At 29.9% G+C, this 23,905-nt stretch overlaps 1 pseudogene across 1 annotated transcript; it reads right to left on the bottom strand.

Annotated features, from left to right (window-relative positions):
- Window positions 1-555: 555 nt before the first annotated feature.
- Window positions 556-21,706, bottom strand: LOC306960521 (galectin-related protein-like; annotated as a pseudogene). Its single transcript, XR_013794273.1, has 4 exons — window positions 21,677-21,706; window positions 11,075-11,162; window positions 1,973-2,153; window positions 556-699 (listed from the first exon to the last, which is right to left on the bottom strand). The product of XR_013794273.1 is annotated as a galectin-related protein-like (transcript).
- Between the last annotated feature and the right edge of the window lie 2,199 nt (window positions 21,707-23,905).

The following is a 23,905-nucleotide window of genomic DNA, read 5'->3' as shown; positions in this document are numbered from 1 at the left end:
CAGATAGTGTCGCTGCTACGTACGTGCGGAGTGATACGAAAGCATGAACTCAGACGTCCTTTATCAGAAAATAATGACCGGGAGAACGTTGGGAAATCCCATTCAAATCAACGGAGCTTCTACTTATGTTTTGAAGAGCCGTATAATAAGGCGTAATAATACCAGGAGTAGTTTGGCGTCAGTAAAGTGAAGATTACTGCGCGGATGCCAAACTACTCCTGGTATTATTGCGCCTTACAATATAGTTCCCCCTTTTATCCGCTTAGAAAATCCACATTGTTTAATTGTGTGTAATTATACTTTGTAGTGGAACACTTCACGTAACCATATTTAAATAGGGAAAACGTGGAAGAGCTTGGTAGCTTCTATCTTGACCTGTTTTGGAGCTATAGAGGAGAGAGGGAGAGGCTAAATGCTAACGCCGTCTGTGCTGTGTTTACGTGACTGAAGATCAGACAGGTCCTAAAGAACTCGTCACAGCTCAGGTAAGAACATATCTCAGGATGGAAAAACGGTGCCTGTTCCTTTAAAGCTCAGAACAGTGGATTGGCGTCTTTAAGCCAGTTTGTTGAGGGTGAGGCTGCCCCGGACCCACAGCGTGTCGACCTCCGGCAGAACCGAGACTCTGTGCGTGAAGTCGAACAGTTTCTCTCCGTCGATGAAGAAGCGCAGCCGGCTCTGCTCACAGTGGATCTCCATCTGAAACCAGAACATTATTGTTCTCATGACTCATGACTCAAACCTCAGGGCTCCAGCTGAATGTGGACAAAGCGGCTAATGCTAATACGATGCTAATGTTATTTTGCGGCGTTCTATTGAATTTAAGCAACAAAGCTGGTACAAATCTGACTTCATATGTCCGTAAATAAAGAATTTAGAAAAATGGTGTGGTTAGATTTATAATCCAAAAATAATGTAACAACTCATTTAGAGATCGTAGTAAGCCTGTGATTTCATTCGCCCACAGTGGACGTTAGCAACATTAGCACTGCAGAGGACGACTGGAGGACATGGATCTGTTATAATAAACGGGTGAGGGAGGTGGGAGGAGCTTATCGGTGATGCATCTGTGTCGGGTCAGCTTTAACAGGCATTGTCCACACCATGTCATTCTTGTATTACATTCATTGTGTCTTCTTGAGTGATAGACTTTTTGGTTTCTTTTTAAAAGACACGAGGTTGAAACAAACAAAAGCTGTTCAATTACCTTACGCGTTTCAACGGACAAGGGAACGTTATATAGTCTATATGTATAGTTTGCCAGAAAACGGCTAAGAAGTGTGAAAACATTAGCCGGGCACGAGCCAGACTGATCCTCCATGTTAGATACACGGGGAAACAGTCTGGAATTGTGTGATTTGAATCTCGCTGACTCCGGCAAAACCAGGCAGAGCCAATCATAGCGCGGGAGGCGGGAGTTAACAGTGCGTCATCTTCCGCGCTAGGATTTCCCATAAACACCTGCGCTCCTCCTGCAACCACAACAGTGAAGATGGCGGCCGCGACACAGCGAGCTTTTACCAGAGCCCTTTCTTCTGTTTTAAATGAGCTGGACTTAAAGCCACAGCAGAAGCTGCTCCGAGGGCTTTCACCGGAGCATTTACTCGACTGCACGAGGGGACGATAAACAATCATGGCCGAGGACGTGAACGCAAAGCGTAAGTCGCTTTGTGTTTGATTGGTTCACTCTTGTTCAAGCTGCGATCGTTAGCCCCGCCTCCAGTCTAGATTTTGAAATTGCGTCCAATTACCACAATTCCAGACTGTCTTTATATGTATTTATGAAAACATAAATGAAGTCAGTCTGGCTTTTGCCAGGCTATGAAAACATGGGACTCGCATGAGAGGTTTTCCTTCTGGCTCGGAGAGGGGGGGGCCCTCTGTGTGAACATCCTGTTTTCTCTCTGTGAAGCTACAAAGTCCTGGAAGTTCAGATCAGAGCGACATCAGGAGAAGAAGAAACGACCCTGACCCTGAAAGGCAGTCCTCTGATGAAGGGGAAGAAGGGCGTGTCCGATTGGCCGCTCCCCCAGACTCCGCCCACACAGGCCCGCCTCTGCACCTGCCTGTCTCTGAAGCGCACGCACACCTCCACCGCCACGTCCAGCGGGGGGCGCTGTGACCCCACGCCACAGGTCAGGGCCACGTAGAACCTGAGGAACATCCCCAAACACAAGAGAAACGTTTAAGAGAGAGACGGGACATGTGCGAACCACTCTGCCCCCACGCCACAGGTCAGGGCCACGTAGAACCTGAGGAACATCCCCAAACACAAGAGAAACGTTTAAGAGAGAGACGGGACATGTGCGAACCACTCTGACCCCACGCCACAGGTCAGGGCCACGTAGAACCTGAGGAACATCCCCAAACACAGACAGTTGAGTTTGTTGAGTTTTTGTCACATTTTTGTTGAGTTTTTGTCACATTTTTGTTGAATTTTTTTTGCGATCGTTAGCCCCGCCTCCACTCTGACCCCACGCCACAGGTCAGGGCCACGTAGAACCTGAGGAACATCCCCAAACACAAACACAAGAGAAACGTTTAAGAGAGAGACGGGACATGTGCGAACCACTCTGACCCCACGCCACAGGTCAGGGCCACGTAGAACCTGAGGAACATCCCCAAACACAAACAGTTGAGTTTGTTGAGTTTTTGTCACATTTTTGTTGAGTTTTTGTCACATTTTTGTTGAGTTTTTGTCACATTTTTGTTGAATTTTTGTTGAATTTTAGTTGAGTTTTTGTCACATTTTTGTTGAATTTTTGTTGAATTTTTGTCACATTTTTGTCACATTTTTGTCACATTTTTGTTGAATTTTTGTCGAATTTTTGTCACATTTTTGTCACATTTTTGTTGAATTTTTTTTGCGATCGTTAGCCCCGCCTCCACTCTGACCCCACGCCACAGGTCAGGGCCACGTAGAACCTGAGGAACATCCCCAAACACAAGAGAAACGTTTAAGAGAGAGACGGGACATGTGCGAACCACTCTGACCCCACGCCACAGGTCAGGGCCACGTAGAACCTGAGGAACATCCCCAAACACAAACAGTTGAGTTTGTTGAGTTTTTGTCACATTTTTGTTGAGTTTTTGTCACATTTTTGTTGAGTTTTTGTCACATTTTTGTTGAATTTTTGTTGAATTTTTGTTGAGTTTTTGTCACATTTTTGTTGAATTTTTGTTGAATTTTTGTCACATTTTTGTCACATTTTTGTCACATTTTTGTTGAATTTTTGTCGAATTTTTGTCACATTTTTGTCACATTTTTGTTGAATTTTTTTTGCGATCGTTAGCCCCGCCTCCACTCTGACCCCACGCCACAGGTCAGGGCCACGTAGAACCTGAGGAACATCCCCAAACACAAACAGTTGAGTTTGTTGAGTTTTTGTCACATTTTTGTTGAGTTTTTGTCACATTTTTGTTGAGTTTTTGTCACATTTTTGTTGAATTTTTGTTGAATTTTTGTTGAGTTTTTGTCACATTTTTGTTGAATTTTTGTTGAATTTTTGTCACATTTTTGTCACATTTTTGTCACATTTTTGTTGAATTTTTGTCGAATTTTTGTCACATTTTTGTCACATTTTTGTTGAATTTTTTTTGCGATCGTTAGCCCCGCCTCCACTCTGACCCCACGCCACAGGTCAGGGCCACGTAGAACCTGAGGAACATCCCCAAACACAAGAGAAACGTTTAAGAGAGAGACGGGACATGTGCGAACCACTCTGACCCCACGCCACAGGTCAGGGCCACGTAGAACCTGAGGAACATCCCCAAACACAAACAGTTGAGTTTGTTGAGTTTTTGTCACATTTTTGTTGAGTTTTTGTCACATTTTTGTTGAGTTTTTGTCACATTTTTGTTGAATTTTTGTTGAATTTTTGTTGAGTTTTTGTCACATTTTTGTTGAATTTTTGTTGAATTTTTGTCACATTTTTGTCACATTTTTGTCACATTTTTGTTGAATTTTTGTCGAATTTTTGTCACATTTTTGTCACATTTTTGTTGAATTTTTGTTGAATTTTTGTTGAATTTTTGTTGAATTTTTGTTGAATTTTTGTTGAATTTTTGTCACTTCTTAGTTAAATTTTTGTCACATTTTTGTTGAATTTTTGTCACATTTTTGATAAATTTTTGTTGAATTTTTGTCACATTTTTGTTGAGTTTTTGTCACATTTTTGTAGAATTTTTGTCACATTTTTGTTTAATTTTTGTCACATTTTTGTTGAGTTTTTGTCACATTTTTGTTGAATTTTTGTTGAATTTTTGTTGAGTTTTTGTCACATTTTTGTTGAATTTTTGTTGAATTTTTGTTGAATTTTTGTCACATTTTTGTTGAATTTTTGTTGAATTTTTGTTGAGTTTTTGTCACATTTTTGTTGAATTTTTGTCACATTTTTGTTGAGTTTTGTCACTTTTTTGTTGAATTTTTGTTGAATTTTTGTCACATTTTTGTTGAGTTTTTGTCACATTTTTGTTGAATTTTTGTCACATTTTTGTTGAGTTTTTGTCACATTTTTGTTGAATTTTTGTTGAATTTTTGTTGAATTTTTGTCACATTTTTGTTGAATTTTTGTTGAATTTTTGTCACATTTTTGTTGAGTTTTTGTCACATTTTTGTTGAATTTTTGTCACATTTTTGTTGAGTTTTTGTCACATTTTTGTTGAATTTTTGTTGAATTTTTGTTGAATTTTTGTCACATTTTTGTTGAATTTTTGTTGAATTTTTGTTGAATTTTTGTCACTTTTTTGTTGAATTTTTGTCACATTTTTGTCACATTTTTGTCACTTTTTTGTTGAATTTTTGTTGAATTTTTGTTGAATTTTTGTCACATTTTTGTTGAATTTTTGTTGAATTTTTGTTGAATTTTTGTCACTTTTTTGTTGAATTTTTGTCACATTTTTGTCACATTTTTGTTGAATTTTTGTCACATTTTTGTTGAATTTTTGTCACATTTTTGTTGAATTTTTGTCACATTTTTGTTGAATTTTTGTCACATTTTTGATAAATTTTTGTTGAATTTTTGTCACATTTTTGTCAGATTTTTGTTGAATTTTTGTCACATTTTTGTTGAATTTTTGTCACTTTTTTGTCGAATTTTTGTCACATTTTTGTTGAATTTTTGTTGAATTTTTGTTGAATTTTTGTCACTTTTTTGTTGAATTTTTGTCACATTTTTGTCACATTTTTGTTGAATTTTTGTCACATTTTTGTTGAATTTTTGTCACATTTTTGTCACATTTTTGTTGAATTTTTGTCACATTTTTGTTGAATTTTTGTCACATTTTTGTTGAATTTTTGTCACATTTTTGATAAATTTTTGTTGAATTTTTGTCACATTTTTGTCAGATTTTTGTTGAATTTTTGTCACATTTTTGTTGAATTTTTGTCACTTTTTTGTTGAATTTTTGTCACTTTTTTGTTGAATTTTTGTCACATTTTTGATAAATTTTTGTTGAATTTTTGTCACATTTTTGTCACATTTTTGTTGAATTTTTGTCACATTTTTGTTGAATTTTTGTCACATTTTTGTTGAATTTTTGTCACATTTTTGTTGAATTTTGTTGAATTTTTGTTGAATTTTTTTTGCGATCGTTAGCCCCGCCTCCACTCTGACCCCACGCCACAGGTCAGGGCCACGTAGAACCTGAGGAACATCCCCAAACACAAACAGTTGAGTTTGTTGAGTTTTTGTCACATTTTTGTTGAGTTTTTGTCACATTTTTGTTGAGTTTTTGTCACATTTTTGTTGAATTTTTGTTGAATTTTTGTTGAGTTTTTGTCACATTTTTGTTGAATTTTTGTTGAATTTTTGTCACATTTTTGTCACATTTTTGTCACATTTTTGTTGAATTTTTGTCGAATTTTTGTCACATTTTTGTCACATTTTTGTTGAATTTTTGTTGAATTTTTGTTGAATTTTTGTTGAATTTTTGTTGAATTTTTGTTGAATTTTTGTCACTTCTTAGTTAAATTTTTGTCACATTTTTGTTGAATTTTTGTCACATTTTTGTTGAATTTTTGTCACATTTTTGTTGAATTTTTGTCACATTTTTGTTGAGTTTTTGTCACATTTTTGTTGAATTTTTGTCACATTTTTGTTTAATTTTTGTCACATTTTTGTTGAGTTTTTGTCACATTTTTGTTGAATTTTTGTTGAATTTTTGTTGAGTTTTTGTCACATTTTTGTTGAATTTTTGTTGAATTTTTGTTGAATTTTTGTCACATTTTTGTCACATTTTTGTTGAATTTTTGTCGAATTTTTGTCACATTTTTGTCACATTTTTGTCACATTTTTGTTGAATTTTTGTTGAATTTTTGTTGAATTTTTGTTGAATTTTTGTTGAATTTTTGTTGAATTTTTGTCACTTCTTAGTTAAATTTTTGTCACATTTTTGTTGAATTTTTGTTGAATTTTTGTTGAATTTTTGTTGAATTTTTGTCACATTTTTGTTGAATTTTTGTTGAATTTTTGTTGAATTTTTGTTGAATTTTTGTTGAATTTTTGTTGAATTTTTGTCACTTCTTAGTTAAATTTTTGTCACATTTTTGTTGAATTTTTGTCACATTTTTGATAAATTTTTGTTGAATTTTTGTCACATTTTTGATAAATTTTTGTTGAGTTTTTGTCACATTTTTGTTGAATTTTTGTCACATTTTTGTTTAATTTTTGTCACATTTTTGTTGAGTTTTTGTCACATTTTTGTTGAGTTTTTGTCACATTTTTGTTGAGTTTTTGTCACATTTTTGTTGAGTTTTTGTCACATTTTTGTTGAGTTTTTGTCACATTTTTGTTGAATTTTTGTTGAATTTTTGTTGAGTTTTTGTCACATTTTTGTTGAATTTTTGTCACTTTTTTGTCGAATTTTTGTCACATTTTTGTTGAGTTTTTGTCACATTTTTGTTGAGTTTTTGTCACATTTTTGTTGAGTTTTTGTCACATTTTTGTTGAGTTTTTGTCACATTTTTGTTGAGTTTTTGTCACATTTTTGTCACATTTTTGTCACATTTTTGTCACATTTTTGTTGAGTTTTTGTCACATTTTTGTTGAATTTTTGTTGAATTTTTGTCACATTTTTGTCACATTTTTGTTGAATTTTTGTTGAATTTTTGTTGAATTTTTGTCACTTTTTTGTCGAATTTTTGTCACATTTTTGTTGAATTTTTGTCACATTTTTGTTGAATTTTTGTCACTTTTTAGTTGAATTTTTGTCACATTTTTGTTGAATTTTTGTCACATTTTTGTAGAATTTTTGTCACATTTTTGTCACATTTTTGTCACTTTTTTGTTGAATTTTTGTTGAATTTTTGTCACTTTTTTGTCAGATTTTTGTTGAATTTTTGTCACATTTTTGTTGAATTTTTTTTGCGATCGTTAGCCCCGCCTCCACTCTGACCCCACGCCACAGGTCAGGGCCACGTAGAACCTGAGGAACATCCCCAAACACAGACAGTTGAGTTTGTTGAGTTTTTGTCACATTTTTGTCACATTTTTGTTGAATTTTTGTTGAATTTTTGTTGAATTTTTGTCACATTTTTGTTGAGTTTTTGTCACATTTTTGTCACATTTTTGTTGAATTTGTGTTGAATTTTTGTCACATTTTTGTCACATTTTTGTTGAATTTTTGTTGAATTTTTGTTGAATTTTTGTCACATTTTTGTTGAATTTTTGTCGAATTTTTGTCACTTCTTAGTTAAATTTTTGTCACATTTTTGTTGAATTTTTGTCACATTTTTGTCACATTTTTGTCACATTTTTGTTGAATTTTTGTCACATTTTTGTTGAGTTTTTGTCACATTTTTGTCAGATTTTTGTAGAATTTTTGTCACATTTTTGTTGAATTTTTGTCACTTTTTTGTCAGATTTTTGTTGAATTTTTGTCACATTTTTGTCACATTTTTGTCACATTTTTGTTGAATTTTTGTCACATTTTTGTTGAATTTTTGTCACATTTTTGATAAATTTTTGTTGAATTTTTGTCACATTTTTGTTGAGTTTTTGTCACTTTTTTGTTGAATTTTTGTTGAATTTTTGTTGAATTTTTGTCACTTTTTTGTCAGATTTTTGTTGAATTTTTGTCACATTTTTGTTGAATTTTTTTTGCGATCGTTAGCCCCGCCTCCACTCTGACCCCACGCCACAGGTCAGGGCCACGTAGAACCTGAGGAACATCCCCAAACACAAGAGAAACGTTTAAGAGAGAGACGGGACATGTGCGAACCACTCTGACCCCACGCCACAGGTCAGGGCCACGTAGAACCTGAGGAACATCCCCAAACACAAGAGAAACGTTTAAGAGAGAGACGGGACATGTGCGAACCACTCTGACCCCACGCCACAGGTCAGGGCCACGTAGAACCTGAGGAACATCCCCAAAGACAGACAGTTGAGTTTGTTGAGTTTTTGTCACATTTTTGTTGAGTTTTTGTTGAGTTTTTGTCACATTTTTGTTGAGTTTTTGTCACATTTTTGTTGAATTTTTGTTGAATTTTTGTTGAATTTTTGTCACATTTTTGTAGAGTTTTGTCACTTTTTTGTTGAATTTTTGTTGAATTTTTGTCACATTTTTGTTGAATTTTTGTTGAGTTTTTGTCACATTTTTGTTGAGTTTTTGTCACATTTTTGTTGAATTTTTGTTGAATTTTTGTCACATTTTTGTTGAGTTTTGTCACTTTTTTGTTGAATTTTTGTTGAATTTTTGTCACATTTTTGTTGAGTTTTTGTCACATTTTTGTTGAATTTTTGTCACATTTTTGTTGAGTTTTTGTCACATTTTTGTTGAATTTTTGTTGAATTTTTGTTGAATTTTTGTCACATTTTTGTTGAATTTTTGTTGAATTTTTGTCACATTTTTGTTGAGTTTTTGTCACATTTTTGTTGAATTTTTGTCACATTTTTGTTGAGTTTTTGTCACATTTTTGTTGAATTTTTGTTGAATTTTTGTTGAATTTTTGTCACATTTTTGTTGAATTTTTGTTGAATTTTTGTTGAATTTTTGTCACTTTTTTGTTGAATTTTTGTCACATTTTTGTCACATTTTTGTCACTTTTTTGTTGAATTTTTGTTGAATTTTTGTTGAATTTTTGTCACATTTTTGTTGAATTTTTGTTGAATTTTTGTTGAATTTTTGTCACTTTTTTGTTGAATTTTTGTCACATTTTTGTCACATTTTTGTTGAATTTTTGTCACATTTTTGTTGAATTTTTGTCACATTTTTGTTGAATTTTTGTCACATTTTTGATAAATTTTTGTTGAATTTTTGTCACATTTTTGTCAGATTTTTGTTGAATTTTTGTCACATTTTTGTTGAATTTTTGTCACTTTTTTGTCGAATTTTTGTCACATTTTTGTTGAATTTTTGTTGAATTTTTGTTGAATTTTTGTCACTTTTTTGTTGAATTTTTGTCACATTTTTGTTGAATTTTTGTCACATTTTTGTTGAATTTTTGTCACATTTTTGATAAATTTTTGTTGAATTTTTGTCACATTTTTGTCAGATTTTTGTTGAATTTTTGTCACATTTTTGTTGAATTTTTGTCACTTTTTTGTTGAATTTTTGTCACTTTTTTGTTGAATTTTTGTCACATTTTTGATAAATTTTTGTTGAATTTTTGTCACATTTTTGTCACATTTTTGTTGAATTTTTGTCACATTTTTGTTGAATTTTTGTCACATTTTTGTTGAATTTTTGTCACATTTTTGTTGAATTTTGTTGAATTTTTGTTGAATTTTTTTTGCGATCGTTAGCCCCGCCTCCACTCTGACCCCACGCCACAGGTCAGGGCCACGTAGAACCTGAGGAACATCCCCAAACACAGACAGTTGAGTTTGTTGAGTTTTTGTCACATTTTTGTCACATTTTTGTTGAATTTTTGTTGAATTTTTGTCACATTTTTGTTGAGTTTTTGTCACATTTTTGTTGAGTTTTTGTCACATTTTTGTTGAATTTTTGTTGAATTTTTGTTGAATTTTTGTCACATTTTTGTTGAGTTTTGTCACTTTTTTGTTGAATTTTTGTTGAATTTTTGTCACATTTTTGTTGAGTTTTTGTCACATTTTTGTTGAATTTTTGTCACATTTTTGTTGAGTTTTTGTCACATTTTTGTTGAATTTTTGTTGAATTTTTGTTGAATTTTTGTCACATTTTTGTTGAATTTTTGTTGAATTTTTGTCACATTTTTGTTGAGTTTTTGTCACATTTTTGTTGAATTTTTGTCACATTTTTGTTGAGTTTTTGTCACATTTTTGTTGAATTTTTGTTGAATTTTTGTTGAATTTTTGTCACATTTTTGTCACATTTTTGTTGAATTTTTGTCACATTTTTGTTGAATTTTTGTCACATTTTTGTTGAATTTTTGTCACATTTTTGATAAATTTTTGTTGAATTTTTGTCACATTTTTGTCAGATTTTTGTTGAATTTTTGTCACATTTTTGTTGAATTTTTGTCACTTTTTTGTCGAATTTTTGTCACATTTTTGTTGAATTTTTGTTGAATTTTTGTTGAATTTTTGTCACTTTTTTGTTGAATTTTTGTCACATTTTTGTCACATTTTTGTTGAATTTTTGTCACATTTTTGTTGAATTTTTGTCACATTTTTGTTGAATTTTTGTCACATTTTTGATAAATTTTTGTTGAATTTTTGTCACATTTTTGTCAGATTTTTGTTGAATTTTTGTCACATTTTTGTTGAATTTTTGTCACTTTTTTGTTGAATTTTTGTCACTTTTTTGTTGAATTTTTGTCACATTTTTGATAAATTTTTGTTGAATTTTTGTCACATTTTTGTCACATTTTTGTTGAATTTTTGTCACATTTTTGTTGAATTTTTGTCACATTTTTGTTGAATTTTTGTCACATTTTTGTTGAATTTTGTTGAATTTTTGTTGAATTTTTTTTGCGATCGTTAGCCCCGCCTCCACTCTGACCCCACGCCACAGGTCAGGGCCACGTAGAACCTGAGGAACATCCCCAAACACAAACACATGAGAACTTAACAAGGGAAAAAGATTTACTTGTGACTTTCCGGAGAGCCGTGTGTTTAGCATAAACCCTGTTACTGGAGTGTAAAGTTACCGCTCGGGTTTGGGGTCGACCACGCCCACCAGCAGGAGCTTCTTCCGGGACACAGGCCTCCGGAGATGTGGCCCCTGAACGGGACGGACTGAAACACAGGAGGAGATAAATGTAAGACTGTGCGGTACATTTGTCCATGTGCTTTGTTCATGTCAAGCACACTCTGTGAACCGTAGGTGGCGCTGTGCAGGTGTACTGTCCTTTTTTGTAATATCCACGCGATGGTCGGGAGTTAAGGCTAAATGCGACACACAAAGACCAGACAGGTGCGGATCAACTCGTCTAAGCTCAGGTAAGAACATGTCTCAGTCTGGAAGAACTGTGGCTGTTCCTTTAACCTCCTACCACCCGCCTGAACCACTCTGTCCTCTGGCTGTTATAAAGGCCTGTGTGACACCTCATTTGAAAGCTAAGACCCACAAAACTGAGCTTTCCACCTGTTGTGGCTGTTTGTCTCACCTTTTTTATGCTTTTTTTTTCTTTTTTTTAATTTTTGTCGTTTTTTGTTGATTTTTTGTCACATTTTTGTTGAATTTTTGTCATTTTTTTGTCACATTTTTGTCATTTTTTGTTGAATTTTTGTTGAATTTTTGTTGAATTTTTGTTGATTTTTTGTCACATTTTTGTCATTTTTTGTTGAATTTTTGTTGAATTTTTGTCACATTTTTGTCACATTTTTGTTGAATTTTTGTCACTTTTTGTTGATTTTTTGTTGATTTTTTGTCGTTTTTTGTTGAATTTTTGTCGTTTTTTGTTGATTTTTTGTCGTTTTTTGTTGAATTTTTGTCACATTTTTGTTGATTTTTTGTCGTTTTTTGTTGATTTTTTGTCGTTTTTTGTTGAATTTTTGTCGTTTTTTGTCGTTTTTTGTAGAATTTTTGTCACATTTTTGTTGAATTTTTGTCATTTTTTTGTTGAATTTTTGTCACATTTTTGTTGAATTTTTGCCACATTTTTTGTTGAATTTTTGTCACTTTTTTGTTGAATTTTTGTCATTTTTTTGTTGAATTTTTGTCACTTTTTTGTTGAATTTTTGTCATTTTTTGTTGAATTTTTGTCACTTTTTTGTTGAATTTTTGTCATTTTTTGTTGAATTTTTGTAATTTTTTGTTGAGTTTTTGTCATTTTTTGTTGAGTTTTTGTCATTTTTTGTTGAATTTTTGTCACATTTTTTGTTGAATTTTTGTCATTTTTTGATGAATTTTTGTCAAATTTTTTGTTGAATTTTTGTCATTTTTTGTTGAATTTTTGTCATTTTTTTGATGAATTTTTGTCACTTTTTTGTTCAATTTTTGTCACATTTTTTGTTGAATTTTTGTCACATTTTTTGTTGAATTTTTGTCATTTTTTTGTATAATTTTTGTCACTTTTTTGTTGAATTTTTGTCACTTTTTTGTTGAATTTTTGTCACTTTTTTGTTGAATTTTTCTCATTTTTTGTTGAATTTTTCTCATTTTTTGTTGAATTTTTGTCACATTTTTGTCACATTTTTTGTTGAGTTTTTGTCACATTTTCGTCACATTTTCGTTGATTTTACATCCTTGTTTTCTCTTGTTTTTTGTGGCTGTTTTGGTGCTTTTTTCCCAAGAAGCTTTTTGATTCGGGTAAAGCCAAACTGGATCCGCTCCGGTGGGAGTTAAGAGGGAGCTCCTGTCGTGATATTGGGCTGTACAAAACCACTGACTGATCCGAGTCTCCTCCTCCGGCGTCTGGGCGGAGCCTCTGTCGTCTGGGCGGAGCCTCTGTCATCTGGGCGGAGCCTCTGTCGTCTGGGCGGAGCCTCTGACTCATGAACCAAACTGTAGCAGAGTCTCGACCCCGCCTTGTTCCCATGCGTTAACCTGTGAGGCGTGTCCACGTTCCTGCAGGTCGAGGAGTGACATTCTGACAGAAGGATTCACGTCCGTCATCGCCCCCTACAGGCAGAGGCGGGAGCGGCTTCCTCCAGATTAAAACACATCCTCTGAGGATTCTGGACGTCAGCGAGTCATTCACACAAATACCAGAAACATGCTTCATCCTCCGGTCTCAGCAAACCACATGTTTCTCCATTAAAGTCATGAATGAACAGAAAACAACCTTACCAGATGTTTGGAGGGACTCACACTGGCTGCACTTTCTTGTCTCTGTAAAAGAAACAATGATTATGCCACATTTTAAAACAACAACAACAACAACTACGAATGTTCAAGGTCACATGCTCTAATACTTGGCTCACAAAGGAAGGGAAAACTCCTTTAGCTCAGGAGTTTGGAGATTTTTCAACAAATAAAACTTCTCAAAATGCTAAAATAAACATGATATTTTTGTATTTTATGTTGAATAAACAATTGCTGAACTATTATTCACCCCAGACCAGTGTAAGAAGTGAAAAGCTCCATATTGTCAGGTCGAAACATGACACAACTTTCCTAAATTCCAATTAATTCTCTTAATTATAAAGTTTTACAGCGTTGTATTTGCCACTTTGTCGAACATCCAAATGTGACTCAGTTCCTCGGCTTAATCGATTGTTTCCACATTATTAGAAATGATTATTGTACAGATTTGTGGCACTTAAAGCATAAAATGTACAATATTATGACCGAACGTTCCAGGTTAGAGCCTTTGGGACAGACTCAGGGCTGGGCCATGTTGACAAAAATAAATATCTCAATATTTATGGAGACTTTCTCGATAACGATGAATGAAATCAGAACCGCATCAAAAAAAAATCTTAATTTGTTTTGTTGCTTAAAAACATATATTGTCCTGACCAGTGTTGGGGTTTTTTTTTTCTTCACATTTTTGTCACATTTTTTCGTCAATTTTTAATAATTTTTTTGTCATTTTTTGGCCCAATTTTTTATCATTTTTTGTCACATTTTGGTCATTTTTTTTTATTTTTGTTGTCACATTTTTCACAATTTTTTATCCCTTTTTTGTCATTTTTTGTCACATTTTTTATCAATTTTTGTCATTTTTTTGTCTTTTTTCGTCAATTTTTAATCAAATTTTTGTCATTTTTTTCGTAATTTATTACAAAAATATATGACTTTTTTCAGTAACTAAGGAATATAACATGTTACTCACACAAAATACAGGAATATATTAGACATTACATTTCAAGTCACTCAAGTTACAAGAGCATTTACCCCCTTACCCCCCGCCTGAACCGAGTGCATTTTCTCCAGGTCGGCTTTACCCAAATCTAAAAAATTCTTGACTGAAGGTTTCTATAGGTCAGAGTAACACCTCACTTGAAAGCTACAAAGCTCATTTAAACAGTCACTTTTTAAAGCACTTTTTCATCACATTTTTGTCCATTTTCTTTTATCATATTTTTGTAATTTTTTTGTAATTTTTTTGTAATTTTTTTGTAATTTTTTTTGTCATATTTTTGTAATTTTTTGTCATATTTTTGTAATTTTTTGTCATATTTTTGTCATATTTTTGTATTTTTTTGTCATATTTTAGTAATTTTTTGTCATATTTTTGTAATTTTTTGTCATATTTTTGTAATTTTTTTGTCATATTTTTGTAAAAAAAAAGTCATATTTTTGTAAATGTTTTTGTCATATTTTTGTAATTTTTTGTCATATTTTTGTAATTTTTTTTGTCATATTTTAGTAATTTTTTGTCATATTTTTGTAATTTTTTGTCATATTTTTGTAATTTTTTTGTCATATTTTGGTAAAAAAAAAAAGTCATATTTTTGTAATTTTTTTGTCATATTTTTGTAATTTTTTTTGTCATATTTTTGTAATTTTTTGTCATATTTTTGTCATATTTTTGTATTTTTTTGTCATATTTTAGTAAAAAAAAAGTCATATTTTTGTAAATGTTTTTGTCATATTTTTGTAATTTTTTGTCATATTTTTGTAATTTTTTTTGTCATATTTTAGTAATTTTTTGTCATATTTTTGTAATTTTTTGTCATATTTTTGTAATTTTTTTGTCATATTTTTGTAAAAAAAAAAAGTCATATTTTTGTAATTTTTTGTCATATTTTTGTCATATTTTTGTATTTTTTTGTCATATTTTAGTAATTTTTTGTCATATTTTTGTAATTTTTTGTCATATTTTTGTAATTTTTTTGTCATATTTTTGTAAAAAAAAAAGTCATATTTTTGTAAATTTTTTTGTCATATTTTTGTAATTTTTTGTCATATTTTTGTAATTTGTTTTGTCATATTTTAGTAATTTTTTGTCATATTTTTGTAATTTTTTGTCATATTTTTGTAATTTTTTTGTCATATTTTTGTAAAAAAAAAAAGTCATATTTTTGTAATTTTTTTGTCATATTTTTGTAATTTTTTTTGTCATATTTTTGTAATTTTTTGTCATATTTTTGTAATTTTTTGTCATATTTTTGTAATTTTTTTGTAATTTTTTTGTCATATTTTTGTAAAAAAAAATTGTCATATTTTTGTATTTTTTTGTCATGTTTTTGTAATTTTTTGTCATATTTTTGTAATTTTTTGTCATATTTTTGTAAAAAAAAATTGTCATATTTTTGTAAATTTTTTTGTCATATTTTTGTAATTATTTTTTTCATATTTTTGTAATTTTTTTTCATATTTTTGTAATTTTTTTTGTCATATTTTTGTAAAAAAATTTGTCATATTTTTGTAATTATTTTTTTCATATTTTTGTAATTTTTTTGTCATATTTTTGTAATTTTTTTTGTCATATTTTTGTAATTATTTTTGTCATATTTTTGTAATTTTTTGTCATATTTTTGTAATTTTTTTTGTTTTATTTTTGTAAAAAAATTTGTCATATTTTTGTAATTTTTTTGTCATATTTTTGTAATTTTTTGTCATATTTTTGTAATTTTTTGTCATATTTTTGTAATTTTTTTTGTCATATTTTTGTAATATTTGGTCATATTTTTGTAATTTTTTTTGTCATATTTTTGTAAAAAAAAATGTCATATTTTTGTAATTTTTTTGTCATATTTTTGTAATTTTTTGTCATATTTTTGTAAAAAAAAATTGTCATATTTTTGTAAATTTTTTGTCATATTTTTGTAATTTTTTTTGTCATATTTTTGTAATTTTTTGTCATATTTTTGTAATTATTTTTGTCATATTTTTGTAATTTTTTGTCATATTTTTGTAATTTTTTTTGTCATATTTTTGTAAAAAAAATTGTCATATTTTTGTAATTATTTTTGTCATATTTTTGTATTTTTTTGTCATATTTTTGTAATTTTTTTTGTCATATTTTTGTAAAAAAAATTGTCATATTTTTGTAAATTTTTTGTCATATTTTTGTAATTTTTTTTCATATTTTTGTAAATTTTTTTGTCATATTTTTGTAAATTTTTTTGTCATATTTTTGTAATTATTTTTTTCATATTTTTGTAATTTTTTTTCATATTTTTGTAATTTTTTTTGTCATATTTTTGTAAAAAAATTTGTCATATTTTTGTAATTATTTTTTTCATATTTTTGTAATTTTTTTGTCATATTTTTGTAATTTTTTTTGTCATATTTTTGTAATTTTTTTTGTCATATTTTTGTAATTTTTTGTCATATTTTTGTAATTTTTTTTGTTTTATTTTTGTAAAAAAATTTGTCATATTTTTGTAATTTTTTTGTCATATTTTTGTAAAAAAAATTGTCATATTTTAGTATTTTTTTGTCATATTTTTGTAATTTTTTGTCATATTTTTGTAATTTTTTTGTCATATTTTTGTAATTTTTTTTGTCATATTTTTGTAATTTTTTGTCATATTTTTGTAATTTTTTTGTCATATTTTTGTAATTTTTTTTGTCATATTTTTGTAAAATTTTTTGTCATATTTTTGTAAAAAAAAATGTCATATTTTTGTAATTTTTTTGTCATATTTTTGTAATTTTTTGTCATATTTTTGTAAAAAAAAATTGTCATATTTTTGTAATTTTTTTGTCATATTTTTGTAATTTTTTTTGTCATATTTTTGTAATTTTTTGTCATATTTTTGTAATTTTTTTTGTCATATTTTTGTAAAAAAAATTGTCATATTTTTGTAATTATTTTTGTCATATTTTTGTATTTTTTTGTCATATTTTTGTAATTTTTTTGTCATATTTTTGTAATTTTTTGTCATATTTTTGTAATTTTTTTGTCATATTTTTGTAATTTTTTTTGTCATATTTTTGTAATATTTGGTCATATTTTTGTAATTTTTTTTGTCATATTTTTGTAAAAAAAAATGTCATATTTTTGTAATTTTTTTGTCATATTTTTGTAATTTTTTGTCATATTTTTGTAAAAAAAAATTGTCATATTTTTGTAAATTTTTTGTCATATTTTTGTAATTTTTTTTGTCATATTTTTGTAATTTTTTGTCATATTTTTGTAATTATTTTTGTCATATTTTTGTAATTTTTTGTCATATTTTTGTAATTTTTTTTGTCATATTTTTGTAAAAAAAATTGTCATATTTTTGTAATTATTTTTGTCATATTTTTGTATTTTTTTGTCATATTTTTGTAATTTTTTTTGTCATATTTTTGTAAAAAAAATTGTCATATTTTTGTAAATTTTTTGTCATATTTTTGTAATTTTTTTTCATATTTTTGTAAATTTTTTTGTCATATTTTTGTAAATTTTTTTGTCATATTTTTGTAATTATTTTTTTCATATTTTTGTAATTTTTTTTCATATTTTTGTAATTTTTTTTGTCATATTTTTGTAAAAAAATTTGTCATATTTTTGTAATTATTTTTTTCATATTTTTGTAATTTTTTTGTCATATTTTTGTAATTTTTTTTGTCATATTTTTGTAATTTTTTTGTCATATTTTTGTAATTTTTTGTCATATTTTTGTAATTTTTTTTGTTTTATTTTTGTAAAAAAATTTGTCATATTTTTGTAATTTTTTTGTCATATTTTTGTAAAAAAAATTGTCATATTTTAGTATTTTTTTGTCATATTTTTGTAATTTTTTTGTCATATTTTTGTAATTTTTTTTGTCATATTTTTGTAATTTTTTGTCATATTTTTGTAATTTTTTTGTCATATTTTTGTAATTTTTTTTGTCATATTTTTGTAAAATTTTTTGTCATATTTTTGTAAAAAAAAATTGTCATATTTTTGTAATTTTTTTGTCATATTTTTGTAATTTTTTGTCATATTTTTGTAAAAAAAAATTGTCATATTTTTGTAATTTTTTTGTCATATTTTTGTAATTTTTTTTGTCATATTTTTGTAATTTTTTGTCATATTTTTGTAATTTTTTTTGTCATATTTTTGTAAAAAAAATTGTCATATTTTTGTAATTATTTTTGTCATATTTTTGTATTTTTTTGTCATATTTTTGTAATTTTTTTTGTCATATTTTTGTAAAAAAATTGTCATATTTTTGTAATTTTTTTGTCATATTTTTGTAATTTTTTGTCATATTTTTGTAAAAAAAAATTGTCATATTTTTGTAATTTTTTTGTCATATTTTTGTAATTTTTTTGTCATATTTTTGTAATTATTTTAGTCATATTTTTGTAATTTTTTGTCATATTTTTGTAATTTTTTTTGTCATATTTTTGTAAAAAAAATTGTCATATTTTTGTAATTATTTTTGTCATATTTTTGTATTTTTTTGTCATATTTTTGTAATTTTTTTTGTCATATTTTTGTAATTTTTTTTGTCATATTTTTGTAATTTTTTTGTCATATTTTTGTAATTTTTTTTGTCATATTTTTGTAATTTTTGTCATATTTTAGAAACATTTTTTGTCATATTTTTGTAATTTTTTGTCATATTTTTGTAATTTTTTTTTGTCATATTTTTGTAATTTTTTATCACAATTTTGTAATTTTAGTGTTATATTTTCATCATTTTTTTCACGTTTTCATCCTCGTTTTCGTCTCATTTTTGTCGCTGGCCTTTTCCTGAAGCTTTTAGATTTGGGTAAAGCCAAACTGGAGAAAATGTGCTTGGTTCAGGTGGAGGTTAAGAGGTTGAATATATTAACAAAATAAAAAGCACCAATGAACTCTGGTGTATAAGATAATGGACCCCTGGCACTTTTGCTCCCTGGCATTATTACTATATTCAGTTTGTGTTTTGCCAAAGTAACTCAAAGTAGTGTAACTCAGCTACATTTATGAAACAGTAATATGTAATACAAACATATTACATTTTAGAGCCGTCATCACTAATAAAGAACATATTACATTTTTTAAGTTCTTGCCCAACACTGATACTGAAGAGATTAAGGGCACAAAACACTTCCCACGTTCTCCCGCAATTCAAAAAAAAAAAAAAAAAAAATCCCCCTCAATTTCTCCTCAATATTTATAATTTTCCCACATGTTTCCCCCTATTATTCATACATTTCTTTCCCCGGATTTTTTCCACTTTTCATCCCATATTCCTCAACATTGGTGATAAACTTGATATTGTGAACAGGGACACAGTTACGGGGGGGAAAGTGAGGGCAATTACAAGGGCCCAGCAGTGTTAATTTTGACGACATATTTTAATTTAGTTTTAGTCTTTTGACTAAAATGTAATGTAATTTTAGTCTAGTTTTAGTCGACTAAATTTAAGACTAATTGAGTGGACTTTGCATTGATAATATTGATTCTAATCATATTTAATGTTAGGGCTGTGCAATTAATCGAAATTCGATTACAATTTCAATTACAACAGTAAACGATTACAAAATTAGCATAATCGCAAAAAAACGATTATATTTTTTTTTCAATTTTTTTTTCACTTTTATTTTTATTTTTTTTACTTTTTTCCCCCCAATTTTCTTCAATTTTTTTATTTTTTTTTTCAAAGCAGACTTGCGTTATTTCACGGCGCTGGGATTATTTTCCCTTCGCTTTTCTCGTGCCGTGGCTCATGCTTTTGTCTGACATAAAAACAAACAGCGCTGTGTGATGATGTCATCAGGCCGCGCTGCTCAGTTTGCTTGCGCAGGTGTGAGGGCCGGCCAGCAGGGGGCAGGTGTGAAACAGGGACCTCTCTTTAATCGAGGCAAACTTGAAATCATTTGTACTTTTATGACTGTCCAGAAAACAGAAAATATCATCATAGTGTTTTGATTAATAAAAAAAATAAAATAAAGATAGACTTTTTTTTAAAGGCAACAAATAATCGTTTGAATAATCGTGATTTCAATTATGACAAAAATAATCGTGATTATTATTTTTTTCAATAATCGAGCAGCCATGTTTAATGTTGTTCCTCTGCTTCATGTTTCTGCTCCACATGAACAAAGCTCAGAGCTGATCCTTTAAACATGATCTGAGGCTCTTTCAGACGCTCAATACAAGTTTGGATGATTTTAGTCTCTCCAAAAAAATTGCAAAAAAATTGACAAAAAAAAACGACAAAAAATGTGACAAAAATGACAAAAAAAGACAAAAAATGTGACAAAAAATATAAAATCACAAAAAATTTTCAAAAAAAACACACAAACATGTGACAAAAAATGACAAGAAAAAATGATAAAAAAAAATGACAAAAAACTGACAAAAAATTGACAAAAAAACGACAAATAATGACAAAAAAATGACCAAAAAACGACAAAAAAATGACAAAAAAAATGACAAAAAACCCGACAAAAAATGACAAAAAACCTGACTAAAAATGACAAAAAAATGACAAAAAAACGACAAAAAAATTACAAGAAATGTGACAATAAAATAAAATTTCATCCCCATTTTTACTCTAGTTTTAGTCGACTAAAATTGCAAGTAAATTTAACACTAATTGAGTGGACTTTGCATTGATAATATTGATTCTAATCATGTTTAATGTTGTTCCTCTGCTTCATGTTTCTGCTCCACATGGACAAAGCTCAGAGCTGATCCTTTAAACATAATCTGAGGCTCTTTCAGACGCTCAATACAAGTTTGGATGATTTTAGTCTCTCCTTTTCATTTTTATTTAGTCTGATTTTAGTCGACTCAAACATCTGGACATTTTAGTCACAGTTTTAGTCTCATGAGAAACTTTTCATTTAGTTTTAGTCCAATTTTAGTCACAAAAATATCACTTTGACTAAAATTAAGACTCAATATTTTAGTCGAAGAAATGCACAGGGCCCCTCATACTCACTGTGTGTGTTATGTCCGTTTTTACGAACAATCAGACATGGGGGCCCAGAATGTCTTGTTTCCACAGGCCCCAGAATTTCTAGCAACGCCCCTGATTGCAAATTTCCGCATCTTCCAAACATCTTCCGACAATAACGATTCGATACGATCACGTACGATATATCGCCCCGTGTTCTGTTTCAATCTGCGTGTGGGATTCGGAGCCAAAATAACGTCCTAATGCGACGAAGAACACGGTGCGGAGAAGAAACTAAACCAACGCCGAGTTCAGCCTAATGTCGGCTCAAAACAGCGCGTGACATGTGTGGAATGTCGTGGAAATCCAGTCACGTGACCACGCTTTGATTTGAAGTTCACAATCCGCACACACTGGACGTAAACGTGAACAATGGCGTGATTTGTTCCAGTTGTTTCGGTCGTTTACACTTCACAGCGCGCGCCCTTTTCCCTGTTGCGTCAGAACAGTGTCCAGAGGTTTTACGCGTGAGGCTGACGCGGTTCAAACGCGTTCACACCGACGCTCCTGACCGTCATAGAGGTTAAACAGTGAGACTTTCTTACCTTCTGGTCCGCGTTTCCGGTCCGCTCCATGTCGAGTCCGAACCAGGGAATGTTCCAGAACCGCAGCTTTTCTCACGCGCAGTTTTTCCTCCTCCTGGATCCACGGGCTGTTTCCAAACCCACAGCGGTCAGAGGGTCCGGTCTTTAGCTCCACACATGGGGGATAAACCAGAGCCGCCCCGGGTTCAGTGTGATTCAGGAAACAGAGGAAATCAAGTCCTGGAGGTTCATTATGTAACATCAGCTCCGGCTCCAAGTGGAACAATGAGGCTGTTGTTGACACGAACTGCTGCCCTTTTGATCCATGTAACAAACCACAGTGAGGTGTGATGGACCGAGGGCAGTGACTGCAGGTCAGCTTTACCCAAATCCATCAGGTCACAGCCTATATTTATATTTTTTGTCATTTTTTTTATTATATTTTTTTTGTCATTTTTAAATTTCTTTTTTATTTCTTTTTTTGTCTTTTTTGTTAATATTTATTTATTTTATTTTTTTAAATTTTTGTCTTTTTTTGTCATTTTTTTATTTTATTTTTATATTTTTATTTATTTTTTATTTATTTTTTTGTCACTTTTTTTATTTATTTTTAGTAATTTTTTTGTCATCTTTTATGTTTATTTTTTTTGTCTTTTTTGTTCATTTTTTTATTTTTATTTAATTTTTTTGTCATTTTTTATTTATTTTGTCATATTTTAATTAATTTTTTATTTATTCTTTAGTCATTTTTTTATTTCTTTTTTTAATGTTTTTATTTCTTTTTTTATTTCTTTTTTGTCATTTTTTGTCATTTTGTCATTTTTATTTTTTTGTCATTTTTTGATTTAATTTTTTTTTGTCATTTTTTCGTCACATTTTGTCAAAGTTTTCTCACTTTTTGCCACGTCATCCTTGTTTTCGTCTCAGTTCTGTCTCTATTTTCACACCTTTTTTCCAGAAGCTTTTGGATTGGGGTAAAGCCAAACTGGAGAAAATGTGCTCGGTTCAGGCGGGAGTTAAGGGGTTAAACAAGCATAAGAAGTTAAATAATGATTCACATGCGCGTCCTTGGTTTGGCTAAATATTGTCAGAAAATAATAATCCTTCTCTGACAGTATCAGATATTCAAAACACATAATTTAGTGAAATGTAAATAGGATAAAGTTGCAGAATAAGTTTGAGTTGTTTTTCGCGGCTCCGACTCAATTCAGGCTCTTTTGTGGCTCCTTAGGAAACGATACATCACAGTTTTGCCACTTTTCATCGCTTTTTGTCACTTTTTTGTTGCTCATTAAACTCTCTGGATTGTCTGGGTAAGTTTCTGCCATTGTGCGTGATAGACAATAAAGTTTGTCTGTTTTGAAGCATCAGCGGACGGAAAACACTGGACTTTTCTCCTCATGCTGAATATGTGCCGTCACCACCAGGGGGCGGTGCTTCACTGTGTGCCACACTTCAATCTGCTCAGACTGAGGAACTGCTTTGCTCATCAGTCCTTCCTGAAGCTGAATGAGGAGCTGAAGGGGAGACACTACAGGCAAAACTCACTTTTTTCAGTTTTCTGGTTTTGGGCCAAATCTGTCTCTGAACATATAAACTTTCACCCGGAAACAGAAAATATCCCTAATCTTCACAATAACATGTTTAAATATTGCGCTGATTCAATGTTCCCCCATAGACTTATATGGGAGAACACAATTTCAAGGGCCTTTTTCTCCAAACACATGTTTCTGTCATTGTGGCGACACTATGTCCACGTCAGTCGGACCTAAAGACTTCACATTTTCCAGCCTTGGACTGAACAAGATTTGGAAGATTTTTTCAGAGGGATTTTTTATTATTTAATCCCTTAAGCCCCATTTATTGAGTTTTGAATGTCAAAAAATGAGGCGAAAAATTACATTTTTACTAATTTTTCCACTAAAAAACAGCTTATTTTAAAACTAAACAAGAAATCCTAAATCCCCTCTGAGAAAGTCTTGGCAACTCATTCATCAATAAAATGAAACCATAAATTTGAATGTAGCTCTGTCCATTATTCAGATTTCGGCGCCGAAAAGATGATGAAATTTGGGGCATTTTTAGGCATAAAACACCTTGTTCTTATATGAAAAGATAAAATGACAGAAAACTTGCCATGTATTTTTTCCTCACATTTATGTCAGTGATCGACAGCAACAGTTTCAAATTGATATCTGTGAATATACATTTTTTCCCTGTTCACCTGCAGTGTCTCGCCTTAAGTCATGA

This window comes from Gobius niger (genome assembly GCF_951799975.1).
Source record: "Gobius niger genome assembly, chromosome: 3".
Taxonomy (NCBI): domain Eukaryota; kingdom Metazoa; phylum Chordata; class Actinopteri; order Gobiiformes; family Gobiidae; genus Gobius; species Gobius niger.
Note: the sequence above shows the minus strand (reverse complement) of the source record. Positions and strands in the feature narration are given on the sequence as shown.